General features: G+C 45.0%; 1 non-coding gene and 1 pseudogene across 1 annotated transcript; one reads left to right on the top strand and one right to left on the bottom strand.

The window, feature by feature from the left end:
* Positions 1 to 259: 259 nt before the first annotated feature.
* LOC111754755 (U1 spliceosomal RNA) lies at positions 260 to 416 on the bottom strand. The gene has a single exon (XR_002789425.1). It is a non-coding gene; the product is annotated as a U1 spliceosomal RNA (small nuclear RNA).
* Positions 417 to 3,656: 3,240 nt separating this feature from the next.
* LOC100715753 (ATM interactor-like) lies at positions 3,657 to 17,782 on the top strand (annotated as a pseudogene).
* The last annotated feature ends 273 nt before the right edge of the window (positions 17,783 to 18,055 follow it).

Below are 18,055 nucleotides of genomic sequence, written 5' to 3'. Positions count from 1 at the left end.
GTAAAAACTTTTTTAATAAGATGAGATCTCATTCATTGATTCTTTGAAGTACTTTCTGTGCAATTTAGTTTTTGTTCATAAACTATTTGCCTACCCTTATGCCCTTGAAATTTCTATCTCCTTTGTCTTATAGTGCCTTGCTGTTTTTAAGATATCTTGGTTTTTGTGTCTGCTAGCTGCGAATCTGTCTTCTAGATCTCGTATTCTATATTCATCTTCATTCAATTTGATGTTTATACTTTCTTTTTTTAAAAACCAGAGGAGAGTTGGGCTCTCTCCACTACCATAAATTATGCAGTTGAGTTTCCCACATTTGGGGAAGTTGCAGGGGTCAGCACATCTGCAGTGCAATGGATAATCCTCACCCTGGAGAAAACACCTTCGTGATCATGGTATCTCCCCTGCCAGGTAAGTATTGTTGTGTATACTTTCTTTTTTTGTTTTTTGTCTTTTTCATTTTTATCGGTACCAGGGATCGAACTCACAACCACCTGCTTGCCAGGCAGGTGCTTATGCCGCTGAGCTAAACCCCCAGCCCCTTGTTGTGTATACTTTCAATGGAAATTTTATTCATCTGGATAGCTGTTTGGATCTGTTTTATGGCTTTCATTTATTTCCTATATAGGACATTCATTGTTTCAATCCTTTTCTTTGATTTCCTTAATTTTTTTTTTTGCCTGTATCTACATAGATTCCTTGGGCATACCTGTGATGTGATTATCATTTCTTTTTTTTTTTTTTACCTGAGATTAGTTTTTCTTTTTTTTAAAATTTTATTTAAGGAGAAAAAAGAAAAAAAACCAGAAAAGGGTACAAGTTATACAGAATTTCAGAAAAAATAAACAGTAGGAAATCACTAGTTAATTACATATTGTCATCTTAGAAATAGTTGTTGAAATTACAAAATTAAAGCATATAGAGGGTATTTTCAAACAGTGAGACTGCAAACAGTTTTGTTCAATGATCCAACAAAACTCAGTAATATGGTTATCTTATACACTTATACAATATATATGCAGTTATATCTTTTAGAGAAACTTTCTTTTCCTTTCTTTTGTACAATGACAATTACACATTTTTTAGTCATATCCATTTGTTGTTTCACTTCTGCTTCTATCATTTCAGAAAGTTTCTGTGTGTTACTTCAGATTTCTTTTCTTTCTTTGTATTTTTTGCAGGGTCCTGTGTATGAGTTTTTTTTGCTTGTTTGTTTTATTTTTTTATTCTAAAGAGGATAAAGCCAAGTAAAACAAAACACAATAAAGCCAATCAAAACAAAACAGTGTGACACAAGATTTTAAAACAAGATGATCAGAAATCAACAATGGCTACCATAATGCCTCTTGTCTTCAAAATAGTTGCCCATATCATCAGACATAGTAAACTCAAATAAAACAGAGCAGAATAGAACCAATAAAAATGAAATAATGAACTCAATACAGGACTTCAAAACAAGACAATAGTAAATCCAAACTGGCTAACACAATATATCCTGTTATCTTTGAAAAGGCTGTGCATGCCATCAGATACAATGAAATGAAACAAGACAAAACAGAATAAAATCCAATCCTTTCATACTGGACTATGGTGATGATTAGTACTCCTTACAATCATAGTATTGTCACACAAGGAAGAAAAACTGATCACAACATGTATAATGTGCTGGCTAAAATACTAAAGTTAGTAATAACTATAGCACCCAGCAGTATAGCAATTGACAAACTGTGGTAACTATTAACTTGGTATCTTTAGCCATAGGAGCAAGCTGTACAGTGATATAGCAAAATCTAACATATGCCAGGAATTTGTATGCAATGAGTTTCCTCTGGGTATATAAATTTTATTGTGCTTGGGTGGTGTTTAAGAGAGGGGACACAACAGACAGATTAATGAGCAGAAATACAGAGAATGAAGATTTTAAGCCTAAGGATGATCACCCAAGGTTTGGGAAGCTGGCAAAGAGCACAGGATGTAAAGAATGAAAGAGAAAGCTAAAAAATATTGAAGCAAAGCAGGAAAAGGACATGAAAGTATCCTAAAGTCAAGAGAGATCATTCAGGGAGAAGACAAAGAGCACAAAACAAAAATACAGATAAGAAATCAACTGCTGGCTCTGTAGCACCCCTCAGGAAATTAGTCCTCCCACTGCTGGGCGGCTCCTGCCAGTGTTGTTGCAGTTGGGTCATTAGGGCCAGCACCAATGTGGCTTGGCCCCTGGGCACTCCCCAGGCAGTGTTTTCTGCTGAGAGACGCCCAGCCAGTGCTCTGTGATTTTTAAAAAAATTTTATTTAAAGAAAGACTAAACAAAACAGAAAACGGGTAGAAATAATATATACTTTCAAAGAAAAAATAAACAGTAAGAAATCACTAGTTGATGTTTACATGGTTGTTAAAGATACAAAAGTGAAACATATAAAGTGGGAATTCAAACAGCGAGACTGCAAACAGTTCTGTTCAACTATCCAACAAAAACTTAGTAATATGGTTATCAATCCTATATATGTAAACATATATGCAGTTATCCATATCTTCATTTATGTTGAGATTAAACAAACCCAAGCAGGCTAAAATCACTCTGAACAAAGAATAATAGTATTTCTGTATTTCACATCATAACACTCTGGAATCAGCACTGGGTACTGTAGTGTCTTTTTTTCTTCAAAGTATTTGTTCATTCCATCATGTGTCATAAGATCAGTTCTCCTAAACTATTTATAGGTTCTACACATGCATGAATCTTAACATGTATTTCTATCCTTTTTATATTAGAGGGAGAAACAAAACAAAGCATATTCCTATAAACACATGAAACGAAAAAGACATATAAAACCTCTATACAAGGAGTTCTACCATGGTTCCTGTATTGTCTCTTGTTATCTTCAATAGAATTGGCTACATGATTAGACGTAGTATAATTGAATATATCAGTACATAATAGTATTAATAAAAACACAACTTTGTATATAGTATAAAACTTCAAAAGCAGGCAGTTATCAAACCAGAATGTGTATCGTAGAGTCTTGTCATCTTCAGTGTAGTTGCCTATACTCTCAGACTTGATACTATCAATCATAACAGTTTTGGCTCTGTGGCCTTTTCTTGGAGGCACTTGTCTGTGGGTGTAAAGGACCATGGACCTAGGCAGCACACACGCTGGTCATGAGAGAAGTAGGCACAGCCAGGTCAGCACAGAATGGACATGGCCTCACTTACTCAAGTGCAACCACCTCAGGTGCCCAGACTGGGTCGTTTAAAGATGTGAAATGTATTTTCTTACCATTCTGGAGAGTAGATGTTCTAAACAAACAGGGTTGTTTCTTTCTGGGGCTTTTCAGGAAAGGCCTGTTCCAGGTTTCCCTCCTCCTGTAGATGGATGTCTTTTTTCCATGCCTCTTCACAGAATCTCCTCTTCAAAATGGTGTGTCCTGATGTCCCCTTTTTGAGCAGAACCCGTGGCTCTGGTGGTAGGTACCCTGGCCGTTTCAGTGGTCACGGATGGAATCCCTGCTGCCAGCAATGCCTCCTTTGGCTGGTGGGAGGCTCTGGGGTTACAGCTGAGGAGGAGTGGCCATGACCTGCGGTGGCATGGCAGCACCCTGTGGCCTCAGCACTGCCATCTTGGCAGCTGATCGAGCCATAGTGAGTGAGCCTTCTCATGTTGTGTGGGTCAACATCCTGTGCGCCGTGGGGCTGTGGCAAGCTCCTGCCCAACAGCCGAGTGCTTGACGTGTACCTAATCAAGAGCCACCTCTCGCAGGATGGCACAGTAAACCCACCAAGAAGAAGAGGTGTGAAGATCATATCTAAATTCGACTATTGTCCAGTGGAGCGATATCCCAGAGACCCTGACAGACCATTTTCACAGCTTTTTCTCCTAAAGCAACACTTGAGGAAGATGAATGCCAAGAACAAGCATGAATGTGGCAAGTGCAGCAACTTGTATGGCCACAGCTGCAATCCGAAAAGGCACGCAGAGGACTACAAGAAGATCTTCTGGTACATGTGTGGTTGTCGCTATGCCAGCAGGACCGTGCTGCAGTTGCACATCTACTGCATGAGCTGTGAGATCCCTGCGGAGCGCAGGGATCCACTTATTATAAGCAGGCAAGTGGAAAACTACCTGCAACACCAAAAGTTTTCCACTAATACCACCAAATCCTTGAGCATCCAACCAAACCCTTGACCAGATGCCCAAGAACTAGAGACCAGAAATTAAACTGATAGCCTCTTTTGAAGACTCTTGCGGTTCCAGAAAGCAGAGTGTGCCCGTACCTCCAAGGTACCCTCAGAAGCTGCTCTGGTGAAACTTCTGATCAAGCAGCTCTTGTCTATGCCAGTCTTCGTGCCTACAGTCAACTCGGCAGCCCAGCCCATGGTGTTGCGAGTTGATCAGGGCTTGAGTCCTGGTGCTGTGCACCTGTTGCCCCTGTTGTGTGTGGGGGGTCTTGATCCCCAGCCTAGATCCTAGGTGTGCTCTTTAAGGAGATCCTGTCTCCCGAAAGTTCTACGTCCTGGTGTTGAGCTGGTTAGTACAGGCACTAAGTTGAAATTGGGAAGAGTCTATGTAATCCTTTCCAAGACCTAGGGAGCCCATGTCAAAGAAATTGTATTTTGTCCTTCAACATGAAGGCAGATCTGGCCTGGGCCTCACAACACTTGATTCCCTTTGCTTTCTGGTTTTCTCCTGATTTATCTGTGTCGTCTTGCTCTCAGACCAACCTATCATTTGATTCACAAGTGTCCCTTTTCATTAGTTTTCTCACTCAGACATTTCTGCTGAGCTCTAAAGCAATGTCATTTATTTCTGCTCAGATGGACTGACACTTTCATTGACATTTGTCTATAGCTGGATGGACTCTCCGAGAAGTGCAGACCTGCATGTTGCCGGGTCTCCCAGACCACTGATGCAAATGGACCAAGGCAGGGTGTTTGGAGCCATTTTCAAGAGCGTCCACTACTTATACAGGCATTTTTACAAGTCAGCTGACTGTGGAGTAGCCAATGCCAAGAGATAAGTTCCTTTTTAAAATTTAAATCCGGCCCATGCATTTCCTCCCCGCAGCCAAGCCAATGAGCCACTTTCTTGCGTCACATGCTCCACCCACTTACTAATCCCTGATTGGCTAGCTCTAATTCACTAACTCCCCTGATTGGTCAATTGGCATTGGGCCATTTCATAAATTAGCTTCCTCTTGTAGTAGAGCGCCAGGTCGCCATTGCTGTGTTGAGCCGCATCGTCCGAGGTAGGTATCATGAGAGCGATGTCTGGGACAAGGGACAGAGGGGAACAAGTAGGAAAGCTGGAAGCCTGTATGGCTGACTCAAGTCCTTGTGACTTCGTCGTAACCTCTGAAGTCCTGAAAATTCTTACCTCTGCAGTTAACCAAAGCCTTTCGGGACTACCCACTTGGCGCAGAGACAGAATTAAAGCGGCATTTGATTTTCGGGGAGTTCTTAAGTGCATTCCTGATGGGTGCAAAACCCCTCTTAGCCTGAAAAACCATGAACCAGCCAGATGCTCCTAGAATTCCTCATGCCAAGTAATCTCTCTGCCTATGGGACTACTTAACCACCATAATCACCGCTAGTCAATCGGTTGAGGCAGGAAAATCAAAAATTGCAGAGAAACATGGAAACCTTAGCAAGACCCTGTATGGAAATCGGAAACTGTAAAAATGGCCACCAGTGCATGTCGGCACTCCCTCAATTCAGTCTTCAGTTGATGAGAAAAAGCACACACGCACGTGCACACGTGTGGGGGAGGGGAGGGTCGCCTCTGCATGGCTTCAGCCATGTTGCAGTGCCATCATGTGCCCGAGAGCCCAGACCTCTCACGTGGTTGAAAGGCTCGGTGCCAGTTAAGTCCCCAGCCCTTCTTTATTTAATTTTGAGGTGAGGTCTTAATACATTGCCCAAGATGGCCATGAACTTGTAGTACTCCCACAGCCTGGAAAGGAGCTTGGATTTGCAGGTGTGTGCCACCGTGCCTAACGAAATGGAAACTTTTTGTTTGCGTCAGCGTGTCCCTAAATTGCGCAGGCCGAGTTTAAATTTTCAGTCCTCCTGCCTCAGCCTCATAGAGTGCTAGGATTTCAGGCATGTACCACCATGCACAGGTTTTTCTTTCTTATTGTAAAAATTCGCTGTAAATTTTTAAGCTTTAGAGAAATAAACTTTAACTTCAAAAATGACACTGTACACTGCTTGCTTCTCCAGTAAGAATTTATCCTGACATCTTGTTGTTCATTTTTCTTGACATACTGTACATTTTTATGGGGTACAGTGTGAATATTCTTATTCTTTTGAGACAGTGTCAGGCTACGTAGTTCAAGGAGACCTTGAAGTCTCTTATGTAGCCCAGGCGAGCCTCAAACTCACGGTGATCCTCCTGTGTCAGCCTCCTGAGGGCTGAGATTACAGGCAAGCACCACCACCCCTGACTCAGTATGGGGTTGAGGATTTAACTCAGTGGCACAAGAGCCTTCCTGGCATGTGCAAAGTTAGGAGGGAGATCACCGATACCCCCACAAAAGATCCAGTGCACGCATATAATGTGTACTAGGTCAAGTTCAGTGATTAGCATTATTCCTGTACTTAAACATTTATCCTGTCTTTGTAGACTTCAAACTCCTGTCTTTTGGTTCTTCGTGAATATCTAAGAGGTTGTTGGAAACACCAGCTGCCCTCCTGTGCTGTAGACCCTGGAGCCCCCTCCCCTCTGTGTTTTTGGCATCTGTCAGACAGTCTCTCTCTCCTCTCCACCCCATTCCCAGCTCCTGGGGCCTGCTCCTGTGCTCTGGTAGAGGATGAAGTCAGTTGTGCCCCAGCCCTGGGGAGCCAAGCCCCGCTCACTGAGTGGCATTCCCAGCCCCTTCTTCCCCACTTTTTTGTTTCTTTGTAATTCTCTGTGTGCATGTGTATATCCTATAGGACATAAGATCTTCTCACTGAACTACATCTACAGGTTCTTTCTTTTCTTTCTTTCTTTGCTATGTGTGTGTTTGTGACTGTGTGTGTGCGCGCGCGCACGCATGCATTGTAGATTAAGACCAAGATCTTCACACTGATCTAAATCCCCAGTCTTTTTTTCTTGGTTATTCTTCTCTCTCTGTCTCTGTCTCTGTCTGTCTCTGTCTGTCTGTCTGTCTCCCCCTCTTTCTCTCTGGTGATGGAGACTGAATCAAGGGCCTTCTCCTTGAGCCACTTCCACAGCCCTTTTTTCTTTTTCCTTTTTTAAAAAAATTTTCTTTCTTGTTCTTTCATTCATTGTTTTCTTTTTTCTGTCTTTCTTTGAGGGTGTACTGGATGTTTTGTGCGGAGACTTCACTGTGAGATGTATCCGTGTACTTGTGTGTGTTTGCTTGCACTGCAGAATGAACCCAGGACTTTCTCACTGAGTTACATCTCCCCCGGGACTTTTATTCTCTTCTGTTTTTCTTTCTTTCCTATTATTTCCTTATTTTGTTTTTTGAGACAGGCTGTCGTGTGTAGTCCAGGCTGGCCTTGAATTCACTATGTAGCCCAGACTAGCCTCCAACTCCAGGGAGTCCTCCTACCTCAGATTCCAGAGTACTGGAATTGTCTTTTGTGCATGTGGTAGTTACAGCTGCACCAAAGGTCTCACTGAATTACTTCTGCAACTCTTTCTTTTCCTGTTTTTTTTTTTCTTTAGTGTTCCATTTATTCTTTTTTTCTCATTTTTTCCATGTTACTGAAGATGGAACCCAAGACTTTACCACGGAGCTACTGCCACAGCCCTTTTTCTTTGCTTTTTTATTAATTCGTTTCTTTTTTTGAAGTTTTGTTTGTTTTACTAGAGACTGAGCTTAGAGCCTCTGCACTGAGGTACAATCCCAGATGCTTTTTCTTTTTTTGTTGTTTGTTTTTGTTTGTTGTTGTTGTTGTTGTTGCTACTCTGGATCCAACTCATGACCTTGCACTTGTCAGGCAGGCCCTTATGCGGCTCAGCCTAATCCTCGACACTCTCAATATCTTTTTCCTGTTTTCTTTTTGTTGCTCCTGTTTGTGATAATGTGTGTGTTTGAGTGTGAGTGTGTGTGCGTGCATGCACGCGTGTTACTGAAATTAAACCCAGGGCCTTCACACTGAGCTACCAGACCTGGCCATTTCTTTCTTTCAAGCCCATGTGTGTTTGTGCATGTGTATATGTGTCGTTTCAAATCGTACCCAGGTTCTTCCCACTGACCTATGACTTTTGCCCTTTTTTTTTTTCTTTTCTTTACTATGTTCTCTTTTTCCTTTTTATCGGTACCAGGGATCGAACTCGCGACTGCCTGCTTGCAAGGCAGGCGCCTATGCCGGTGAGCTAAATCCCTATTCACACCCCTTTTTTGTTTTTGTTTTACTCTTTGATGGATTTTTTGGGTCTTTTTTGAGGCAGGGTTTTCCCACATGGTTCAGGCCAGCCTTTAACTCACTTTTTACCCAGGCTGGCCTGGAACATGTGGCAATCCTGGCTCAACCTCCTGTGAGCTGGGATCACAAATGTGCACCATGACACGCATTTTATAATCTTTTTTCATACTGAAGATTGAACTGAGGACTTTGAAATAACATCCACAGCCATTTCTTTCTCTGTGATTGTGTGTGTGTGTGTGTGTGTACATTTGCTTCACTTAAAATTGAATCCACGGCTTTCACAGGAAACTCATTTTCCCTCTGTTTTCTTCCTTCTTTCTTTCATTATTCTGTGTATGTTCGTGTGCAGGCACGTGTGTAACTGGAGATTGAACCCAAAGACTTGCCCTGAGCTTTAACCCCAGCCCCTTTCTTTTGTTAAGTTTTCATACAGAATCTCACTAAGTGGCTCAGTTGGGCAGTTTGGGCTCCACTTTTTACCTTTTATAGGTAAGCGATGACAGGGGATGTTTGTCCTTCTGTGCCTGGGATACCCGATAAGTGTCTTACATTTCTCTTTCACAACGTGTGGGGTTTTGTTTTTGGTTGGTTTAGGGTGCTGTATTTGTTTATCAGGCAGGATGTCCCTGTGTAGCACATATAGTACTATAATATGCGCTCTTCAGTCTCAGCCTCCAGAGTGCTGAGATTATAGATGTGGCCAGCATACTCAGATTTTTTTCATGTTTGTTAGTTTTTTCTAGTTGGGTTTTCATTTTGTTGTTGTTCCAAAGTGGAGACTGAACCTATGGCCTTTCCACTGAGATGCATCTGCAGTTTTCTTTAAAGACAGGGTCTCACTGGGTAGTTCAGGCTGAATTTGAACTCATTATGTAGCTCAGGTTGACCTTAAACTCACAACAATCCTCCTGCCTCAGCCTCCCAAATGTTCGGATTACAGGTGTGCAACATCTTGTTGAGGTTTTTGTTTTGTTTCTTTTATTGTGAAACGAGGTCTTGGTAACTTGAATTTGGGACCCTCCTGCCTCAGCCTCCCAGAGTCTGGAATTACAAGGGCTATCATATCTGGCTTTTTCTGTTAGGTTAAGACAAGCTCCACTGAGGTAGTAACAATAGTAGCCACCTTCTCTAAGAGACTAACGGCCCTTTTGCGTGTCCCCACAGAAAACTTGTCATTCCTAACCATTACTTCTCCAAGACCCCAGGCGCTTGTGCTCACCTGATGTCCGCTTGTGTAATTATTCAAGCTCATATGAGCCCCCAAGATGGAAAAAAGTAGAACTTCATTCCAGATGACTGGCAACGTGCAGCCATCCTCCTGTGCTTTCTTCCTCCACGCGACCTTGCATCTTGTGACTGGAGATAATCAGGTTGTGTCTCTTCCAGGTCACACTGTTGCCAGGGTCATGAACACAGACAGCTCCTTTGCAAAGAGCCCCACGGAAAATACTGTGAAACCACAGAAGAAATACAGGGTGAGACGATCTGCAAGGGCAGAGAAGTGGCCAGGTAACAGTGCAGGGTAACTAGATTTCTCTGGACATAAGGACAGAGGCACAGGCGATTCGGTATGTCTGAGGTTTCTCACCCTCACTCTGTGCTCCCCTAGAGTCTGGAGCGACCACAAGGCCGTGAGCCCAGTGTGTTGGAGAAGAGGGGAGGGGAGAGAGCAAGGCAACGACTGGGTGTCCAAGGAGAGCTGGTCACTGCTCCCGCTATTGTCTCAGTCGCGGTGTCACCCAGGGGGAGTCATCTCTACTTCCCAGATCCATCAGATTTGTCCTGCAGCAGCAGAGGTGACCTGGGCCGAATGGCATCCCCTTCTCACTGAGTGACTGCCAGAATGTACTTCTTCTTTTCTAGGCCTTTGCAGATATTTCCAAATACTTCTCTCGGAACCAGTGGAAAAAGATGAGCTATTCTGACAAAGTCACCTGTGTGTATTTGAAAAGAAACTACACCACCATGACTAGACTAGGTAACGGGGTCGTGGGTGCAGAGGAGCCTGGGATATCAGGGCACCCCTCAGACCCCTTCCACACTACAGCCTCTTATTAGCCCAGAATGAGCACCCTCTCACTTTGGAGGGTCCTGTTCCTTGACGTCTCACGCAAGACTAAGGACAGGGAGCAGCTGCCATGAACTTAGATGCATGTTCTGAGCAGTTTTGTCCCTTGGCGGTGGCTCTCTTGTGCTTTCCAGTCCCTGCGGCCCCCCCAACAGCTGCCCTTTCCCTCCTCCTCTCAAGAATAGACACTGTTCTTATTTCTAGGTCTGAGAGTCTCTCTGCCAACTTTCATGCGTGGTCATGAAAGGGATGTGCCAACTGATGATCCTCATGAAGGGTCCAGCCGCGGGGCTCAGGGTGAGTGAACAGGAGGAGGCTGCTTTTCTGTCCGGCTTCTCCCTCACATGGGTCAGGCCTGTGCAAAGAGTTGGAGCAGAAAGTCAAACGCAGCGGTCATTTGTAGAAGATGGAAAAACACAAAACAAGAATATATGTTTTATGCATAATAAGAGAGTGGCATATATATGAAAACCTGAGTGAGGCCAGATGTGGTGGTGCACACCGGTATTTCTTGCACTTGGGAGGCTGAGACAGGAGGATCAGATTCAGTTTGGGGCCAGCCTGGGCTACACAGTGAGTTCAAGGCCAGCGTGAACTACACAGTAAGACCTTGTCTCAGAGAAGGGGCAGATGGATGATGGAGCAGAGGTCCCTGTGCATCAAAGTAACAAGTAATGAATAGTCGTCAGAAAGGCAAGAGGAGGTATTCACTCACTGCTGACTGTGTAGCTATAAGAAACGGGGTCAGAATCTCCAAACTCTCTGGCAGATCAGTGACTGCACTGTTGAACAAGCCAGATCCCACAAGCTCTCACACTCACAGTAAGAGGTCTGAAAATCCAGAGCCTTAGTCAATGCAAAGGGTTTTTGGGTTTCTGGTTTTTTGTTTGGTTGTTTGCAATACTGGAGATTGAGCCTAGGGCCTACCGGAGCACTGAGGTGCCTCGCAGACCTTGCCCTTTTCTATTCTCTGTCTATTCTCTCTCTCTTTCCCTTGCTCTCACTCTCACTCTCGGTCTCCCTTTCTTTCTTTGTTTGATACAGAGAGTTGAGCCCAGGAACTTCACATTCAGCTACGTGCCTAGCACCATGTTATTTGTTATTTTGAATCAGGGACTCAATGAATCATTCCATTGTCTGGGGTGTTTGGATCTTTCAGTCCTCCTGCCTCAGCCTCCCAGAGTGCTGAGATTACAGGTGTGTGCCACCATGTCCTGCTTTTAGTCCACATTTTATAAATCGTCGGAAGGAAACTTGAATGTTACAGATAAGTGCGAGGCCTTTATGAAAGGTAACTGAGAAGCCACTCCTGCCCTGTGAGTGCTCTTGAAACCCTGCACTGCAACATCCTCTAGTACTGTAGATATCTGGCATTTGGAATATGCACCGAGGAAGAAAAGCTCTGACCTTCTGTCCTCTTTCAGATAATCCAGCTAAGAGGACTCAGAAACGTCCGAAGGTGAGTGTGTTCCAAACCTAATGTACCAGAGCACCTTCGCACTCCTTAAATGTCAATATTGCTAAGAGTGGGAGAGTAGCAAAATGTCCCAGTCCTTGCTGCCTCCTTCCTCTTTTTGCTTTCTTTCCTTTCGTTCCTTCCTTTTTCGTGGCAGGGTTGAAGCCAGGCCTGATGCGTGTCAAACACACAGCCTCCCGCTGAGCCCCACTCCCAGCCCCGCCCACCGCGTCTTCACAGTGCCTGATGGAGCCACAGCAGCTTCATCACACCTACGACAGCCCTGACTGCTAATACTTCTCTGATTTTCATAGGAACACCAGCTGTGATTTCAGGCAACTCCCATGGATTTATATGATCGTTAGGAAACGTCTAAGGCGCTGTTTGTGTTACTACCTCTAAATAATCGTGAAGATGTGTTGTTTGCAGTGCCGGGTTGGAACTGAGGACCACATGCATGCTAGGCGTGTGCTCAGTCACTGAGCTCCTCCACGGGTCCTCTCCCTTTCATGTTTACATTTACCGTCTCACTAGCCATCCACGAGCTTACGAGGGATCTGCTGTACTTCATAGAAGTTCTTCCTTTCATGGAGGTTGTGGGTTCCTAGAATGCTTTTCTTTCCCAAATCTTCTGATACCACATTCTCAATTACATGTATACTTTTTCTGTTTGTGATGTCGGTCTGCATGTACCATGGAGCAGATGCTAGTCCTTGAAATGCCTTGCAGTTAGGCCATTCCCATGTTTTCAGATCTCCCAGGTTTCTCAAAATTTGGGTACTGATAATACTATGATCTTCCAGAGGTGACAAAAGCATTAATTAAGGTAAAGCATGCAATCCAGGGGTGGTGGGGCATGCCTGTAATTGGCTGGGGCAGGAGGATTGCTGTGAGTTTGAGGCCGGCCTGGGCTGTATAGTGAGATGTACCTCAAGAAACACACACACAAACAAGCAAACAAACACGAAAAGTAAAACAAACCAAAAAAAAGGTAAAACATGCAGAGACACTCAGTAAGTTCTCAGGTAGTAGAGTAATATTATTGATACTGTTTATATGTGGCCTTGACTTTAAGATGCCCAAAAAGCCAGCAAAGAAAAGCCATGATGTAAAGATAGAGCCAGAGGATGAACCTGAGGATGAACAGGCTTTGAGAGCGCAGTGCGCCTCAGGAGAAGCAAGCACCTCTGGGAGGAACGATTCAGAGATACTTGGTAAGAGACCACAGCTGGGGAACAGCGCTTGGGGCTTCCCTGCCTTTGTGTCAGGGGGTGATTTGGAAGTGTGGCATGGACCCAGGCCCAGACTGGGTTGAGGAGCCCAGCCAGCACCAGCTGAGACATGAGAAAATGCTTTCAGAATCAGAAGCTTGAGCTGTCATGCATCTAAAAGCCATGCAACTTTGGGCATGTCTTCTGAATTTTCTGTACTCCAAGCTGGCTATGATGATGGTGAATGTCCATAATCCCAGCACTCTTGGAGGCTGAGGCGGGAGGATTGTGAACTCAAGCCCCACCTGGGCCACCTAGTGATATTGTGAGGCCCTGTTCAAAGTTCTTTAAAAAAAGATTTAAAAGTCCCAGAGTGGGAGCTCAGTGTAAAGGCTCTGGATTCAATGCTCAGCATCATGAAGAAAACAAATTCTCTGTGCTCCAGATTCTTAGTTCATCAAATGGCAATAAAAACTCCTAAATCATTCAGAAACATTATCTTTTGAATCTAGAGGCTTCACAGTGTGAAATTTGCTGAGCTGATGGTGCTGCATGATAACCTGGAAGCATACTCTGTCAGCTTAGTACTGGACACAGACTATGCCCTTCACAAGTCTGTGCTGAGCAGCACAAGGGCCGAGGGGTGTTCTGGTGAGAAAAGAGTTTGGGAATCTAGGCCTAACAATGGGAGGGGGCAGAGCCTTGCCCTTGAACTGGCATTTGGTCTCTACTGGTGTGCTGGGCCTCTAACATCTCAGCTTCTAGAAGCCAGAGGATGTGCAAAGCAGAGCACCCGGAAGGCCTGCAGGCTCTAGGAGTGGCAAGGCATCTCCTCTTCTGACAAAGCAGGACCTGCGAGTCCCTACACTCTCAACTCTCACTCACCAGCCCTTCCCCATCCTCCATCTCAGGCTTCAGGCAGAGAATGGTGAGTAGCTGGGACAGCCGACTACGTGAACGGACGAATCGCGTAGTGTATGAAGAGATCAGCGACCCTGAGGAAGAAGCCTGAGTCCGTAAGTGAGTCCTTGCCATGGCTCCGTAGCACTGCAGATGTGCTGCTCTGGTATGTTCCTGGCATCGTGTCCAGTGCCCTTTCCTCCAAATCATTTCCTTCTCCCAGTGCCATGGAGTGCAACAGGGAGGCTCAATGAGATTCCCCATTCTTTTTCTACTCCCTGCCCCGAATGCTGTGGCCTCTGCAAGCCCAAGCCGCTCCTTACTGCAGCCTAGCAATGCTCTAGCCAAGCAGAGTCACTCCAGCCAGGCGAACCTAGGGCTTGCCTGGAGGAGCGGAGGCTCTGGAGTCAGGTAGAATGGGAGCTTATGGCTCTGAAGGTCAGGAGGACCTGAGCTCTGAGCATCTGGGCGGTGGGAACTCACTGTCTCTGCTTTCCTTCTCTCTCCTTGCCTCAGGCTCAGGGATATCCGTGATGAGAAGAAAACCTGGTGGCCTTTTGCAAGCAGTAATCACGGATATGGCTGTAAACTCCTGGCCACCAGGTATACAGCAAGTGAAAAGAAGAGTTCATGCCAGATACAAGTTCCGCATTGGTCTTACCATGTGCCACGTGTTCTGTTAGCACTGTTCTTGCTGTTTGATAAGTGTTCTGTTAGCACTGTTCTCTTAGCACTTACTTGTGATAAGCACTCTGTTAGACTTAGTATTTTAATTCATTGTGTAGAGTGGCACGCTATTGAGCATGCTAATATACCTCATGCACACTTCCGTGTACCTCGTTCCATGCATCTACCTTAAAGAGCAAGTACTGTATGATCTTCTCAGCCCTACTCATCCCTCGCCACAGACGTGACTACTGAGAGGAGTTGTAGGCACTTCAATCCAGATTTTCCTCTGCACTTACACACCCAGTTGGGCTGCATGAGCACCTCTCGCCTACCTTGCTCACTAAACTAAGGTACTTGGAAAACTCCTGGCTTTCAGTTACCTTGTATTAATTACTGACAATTAATAAACTCTTGCAGTATTTACCAGTAGTTGGATTCTGTTTTTTGGTGGGTCAGGGGCTGAGGTAGGGTCTTGCTATGTAGTTCAGGCTGGCCTTGAACTCACTTTGTAGCCCAGGCTGGCCTCAAAGTCACAGTGATCCTCCTGTGTCAACCTCCCACGTGCTGGGATTAGAGGCATGTGCCACTACACCCAGCCTAGACAGTCTTATTCTTGTGCACACAGCACTATGCATTGTGTGGGTAGGTGTGTTGATTTTTGGACAGATTCTTGAATGCACATTTGGCAGATCAGAGGAGTCATTCATTCAATGCCTGATGAGCAGAGGCTGAGCCAAGCACTAGGTCCGAGGTGCTGAAATATATCAGGGAGTGAGGCAGAGCGATATCCCTGCTACATGGGCTTGGTGCTCTAGCAGAGGATATTTCCAACTTCGACATGGATGGATGCTATATGCGCCAGTCCCGGGGTAGGATTTGCAGGAGGTGGTTGAGTGCCTTGGACCTTTGCTTTCTGAATGACCTGAAGGTAATAGGGCCTGGGAAGGACCCTTTTGGAGCGTGTGGAGGAGGCAAGTAAAACCATCAACTGGGGAACATGGGGGAATTGAGAGAGCATTCACTGTGCCCATGTAGTGGACATAAAGAGAGAAACCTCCTTGGTCTCAAAGTAGGAGGGTGACTGGACAAAGCATGAGACTGGCCATGAGGGTTTCCCAACCCAGGGCTCAGTTGTAGGTGAGGACTTGGGAGAGAAGTACTCCTGTCCTAGCTAGGCTGTGGCAGTGCATGCAGAGGAGACAGCTCTGGGGAAGGGAGGTGCAGTCAACTTTGGAAGAAACAGTTTTTTGTTGGGGGACATTAAAACCCCTATTTGTGTGCTGGAGTGTGGCTGGTTGACAGAATTCATGTGTAGCATCATGAGGGCCTGGGTTCAAGCCCCAGTACTCCAGAAGGAAGCCACCAACAACGTGAAATGCTATCCCCAGATGATGCAGGATTGGAGCCATTTGACCTTGGAACTCTCAGCTCCCACCTGACCCTGGAAGGCAGACACCTTAGGCCGAGAATGTGCAGTCTTTCCCAAACCCCTGCAGCCACGATTTGCAGCCAGAGACCAGAGGGTGGGGAGAGTTGGGGTTATTCCCGCTACTGCACCAGATCTCAGGGTAGAGCATGTCGGGACATTTCCTCAAGATGTGGAGCCCTCAGGGGTGGGCGCAGGGTGAAGTCCTAGAGGAAGTATAAAGAAGAGCACAGGAGTTTGTAGGTGAGCAGAGCAGCCAGGTGTACCCAAGACCAAGTGTGGACTCCCAGAGCCACCAGAGAGTGCGTGGGGAAGTTGTGACAGGTCAGCTGAGTCCTGGGACAAAGGGTCCCCAGAATTGTGTTTGCCCTGCCTGGCAATGCAGGGAGTGGTGAGTGCTGCCCAGGTTAATGAGGGCAAAAATTACATCTAACTCTAGTACAGGTGTGTATGTGTGTGTGTGTGTGTGTACACTGAGGTCTTCTCTCACCCCCAGCACTCCATACTATGTTACTTCTCATGAGTTTTTAATTTTTTTTATTTTTAAACAAAAGTCTCTCTAAACCACTGCACTGTCCAGGCTGGACTCAAACTTAAAATCCTTGTGCCTCAGCCTCCCAGTGTTGTGAGATTACAGATTTGTACCTCCATGCCTGGCTTCTGCAAGGGTATGTGTGTGTGTGTGTGTGTGTGTGTGTGTGTGTGTGTGTGTGTGTGTGTGAATGTTGCTGAGGACTGAACTACTCCCCAAGCCCTTGTTTGTTTGTTTGTTTGTTGTGGTACTGGGCATCAAACCCAGGTATGCTCTGCCAGTGACCATGGCCATTTTTGAGAATCTCCACTCCTTATTCAGCATTCCATGGACAATATTATATACAGCAGTTTAGCAGCCATGATGTCCTAAATGTTCTGTTACCTCAGAACAACCCTAAGATACTGAGAATTCCTCAACCATTTTAAACTTCATTGCACAGAGCAGTAGGTTTCCTTCGTGGAATGTAACAGATAATCAGACCCAAACCATATATCTGTTAAGCAACCTAGGAAATACCTTGTCAAACAATCTCACAGCTCCGATGTTGGATAACCATGGTTGACACAAATTCCAGCCCTGACCATCTTGCCTCTGGCTTTACCCAGAACCCCAACGCAGATTTTGATGTTGAAGAGTTCTTTTCTGCCTCCTACACTCAGATTCAAACTGAAGAGGGTAGAATCAGCACCATGAACATGAACAGGTCCTGATGTCACTGGACATGGAGACCCAGATGGACTACCTACTTGCAGATTCATCTTTCTGCGTTCTGTGCTCAGGGGTGGTGCTCACTTCCTTGTGCTTGAGATGTTCAACATGCAGACCTAGACCAATTTAACTTAGACAGTGACCCTCACCTGTCCCTTTGCAGCATACTGAAACATTCTAGGTTTTTCATGAGTACCAATTCATCTGACACTGAGACCCAGACCGAAGGGATAGTAAGGTACAGCTGAACAGCATCAAGATGTAGGCCACTGGATTTGGTCTAAGTTCCCAGAACACTTGTTCTTCACCAGTGAGGAATCACAGACACCCATGGATACCTTTCTGCTGGCTGATTTGACCTGGAATCCGATGGAATCTCAGTTCTGATCTGTGTTAATGCAGACTTGTGTGGAGTCGCTCAACTTCTAAAGGATTAGGCCATGTACAGGTGGCATTTGCCATTTTCTCCCGGATTTAAGAAGGGGAATTGAGGTAACAGGGATGACAGTATTAACTCTGTTGAATAGAGTCCATAGCGCAGTTGCTTAGATTCTTTGCCTTGTCTACTTGTAAACAAGCATACTATTCGTATATCCATGTGAATATGTTATAAATTGTAAGGTGTTGATCTGAAAAAAATACCAAATTTCCCATTTTTATAAGGGCTTTAGTCATATTGGATTAGTTGCATAACTTAACTAT

This window comes from Cavia porcellus, unplaced genomic scaffold (assembly GCF_034190915.1).
Source record: "Cavia porcellus strain 051 isolate PalLab524CR breed Dunkin Hartley unplaced genomic scaffold, mCavPor4.1 scaffold_3, whole genome shotgun sequence".
Lineage (NCBI taxonomy): Eukaryota > Metazoa > Chordata > Mammalia > Rodentia > Caviidae > Cavia > Cavia porcellus.
This window is presented reverse-complemented; position numbering and strand designations above follow the sequence as displayed.